Here is a 2680-nt window from a genome sequence, read left to right on the forward strand (position 1 = left end):
ACGTCACGGGACAGACCCAGGTGGCATGGGTTAACTGACTGAGATGACTGGCCGACGCACCACCTGTGACCACCACTGTTCCAACTCGCTGTGTTTTGCCGCCCGGCGGCTCCGCTCGTTGTTGTCAGCGTCGCTGCTCTGCCCTCCATTGTTGCTGGAGGGCGACTGCCTTCAACTGCCCAGTAGCGTCCTTCACGAACCTCCTCCACAGAGACCAATCTTGACACCGCGAGTAACAGTCATCGGCAAATCCACTCAGGTTCAAGTCCTCTTGTACCACATCATTCCATCTCTTCTCCAGCCTGTGCCATGTATTTAGCCCCCTCTATGTGGCTGAACAAAAGCTGTTTAGGCATGCAGTGGCTGGCATGCAGGCTACATGACCCAGCCAATGCAGCCTTGCCTGCCGGGGTAGCTCACCGATGGGACTTTGTCCAGAGCTTTCAAAGATTTCTGAGCTCACACAATCCAGCCTGGTTAACCCGAGGATGGATCGCAGGCAGGCCAGCCTGAATGTTTCAAACTGGCGGAAGATGTTTCATTACAGGGGGTTCACGTTATACAAGCAGAAAGAAAAGAGGGCATGACCGTGGCCGAGAAGACCCGGAGCTTCGTTTGGAGCGACCGACCAGGTAGCTTCCACACAGCGTTACGCAGCGGATGAAAAGATAATGCTGCTCGATTGATTCGGAGTGAGACCTCTGCTGTCATAAGCACACAGCCCAGGTATGGAAAAATTTCCACTCCACAACTGCCCCATCACCAATGGGGAGTTGAGGGGGTGGAGTGTTTGATGGCACAATACCCAGGCAGGTGCTTAGTTTTGGTGGGCCTGATGGTAAGGCCCCACCTTTTAGTAGCATGCTGCAGGTCTAGCAGCAGCGCCTCCAACTCCTATGATTGAGCAGCAATCACCAGCATACATAACATGGTTGACCAATAGGGAGCCATCCTTCGACCGCACCCGAGCATCGATAAGCCTCTCATTGTATCTGTACCAGATGGAGATTCCTTCGGTACAGCTATGGAAGGCTTGTCAAACTACATGGTCGAATTTTTTTTTTTATAATATGGGAGCCAGAGAATATTCCTGGCGCATCCCAAAGTGAACATGGAATGGTTCCGACTCCCGGCGACGTAGTTTTACCCGGGCCTGCCCACCATCATGAAGGTTCTTAAGGATTGTGAGCAGCGAGTCAGGGACTCCGAAGCACGAAGAACAACCCAGAGCTCAGGCCTACACACATATACACACTCGCACAAATACACATGCACACGTACACACATACAACTACACTCACAAAGATGTACACTCTCACACGTACACACAAAGATCCCCCGTATAGTCTTAACAGACTGTTTGGGAAAGTGCTGTTAGAGAGTTGCACCTACGAAGGCCGGCACAGCACACGAGGGGGTGGGTGGTCAACACCACGCCCTGCCGCCTTTGTCTCCTCAGTGATGATGTTTACACACCACACCAGGTCCTCATTTGAGGCTGAGTCGATCTAAAGGAGGGCCAGAACCGGTTCAGATAATCGTAACTGGTGTTGGTGGCCATAAGCGATAATCGAACTCGGGTCGCCGGGTTCGTAGCGCAGTGCGCTAACCGCTACGCCACCACTCCCCCTTATACATATACTCGTACACGTACACATACTCGCATACTTATACACTCGCATACTTACACACTCGCATACTTACACACTCGCATACTTACATACTCGCACACGTACACACACACATACCCACACGCACGTAGACAAACTAAAAAAATGTCCCTCTTGTTTTAGCCCACTAAGACTTGTGAAGGTCGTAGTCACCAAGGCTAGGCACTTACACCGTTCTTTCCCCTGTTTGCTGATGTTCTCTGCGAAAGGTGCTCGGTTAAGGCTGATAGGGCCTAGGGGAGAGACGTCATGCTGCGCGTGCCCCGTAGGGCTCCGGGTCTCTGCATCAAGGAGGAGGAGGAAGGGGCGGGGGGGAAGGAAGATTCGTTCCACTTGCAGTGGGGTGGGTCTGTCGAGAGAAGAGGGGGACACGGGTGAGAGCCCGAGAGCATGTGGCTTCGCGTCTCCCTGGGGGCCGCAGTGGCTCGGAGATGTTAACTACATCGCCTGCTATAGAGGAAGTTGTGGGTTCGATCTCAACCCTGACGCCTGCTGTATATTAGGAGCTTGAGAGTCTCTCTCCCCATGGTCATGTGGATTTTTCTCCGGGTCCTCCGGTTTTTCCCTCCACATTTAGAAACATGTATTTGGCTGCTATACATTTCCACATGATAAGTGACTTTGTTGAGCTATCATTTGGCCTGGTCATTTCTGAAAAAGAGCTACACAGCTCAGTAGGTATTGCCTGGTTAAATACAAATAGTATAGTTTTAGTATCCCAGTTTCTCCCTATGGTTTCTCTATTTTCCTGCTTCTCCATGTATTTGCCGTTTATCCGTGTATCCCCATGTCTCCCATGGGATCTCAGTCTCCCAGTCATGTCTTCCGGTGTCTCCACATATTTATTCGTTCCTCTCAGTGTCTTCCTGTATCTATGTATATTACTTTCTTCTTCTTGTCTCCTATCCAACCTGTATAGTCTCTCCCCAATATGCTGCACAGGCCACCGCTTCTGGTGATGGCAATGTCAAATCTTGAGTGCATTGTGGAGCTACAGGCCATTTCAGGAG

This window comes from Lampetra fluviatilis, chromosome 69 (genome assembly GCF_964198595.1).
Source record: "Lampetra fluviatilis chromosome 69, kcLamFluv1.1, whole genome shotgun sequence".
Taxonomy (NCBI): Eukaryota; Metazoa; Chordata; class Hyperoartia; order Petromyzontiformes; family Petromyzontidae; genus Lampetra; species Lampetra fluviatilis.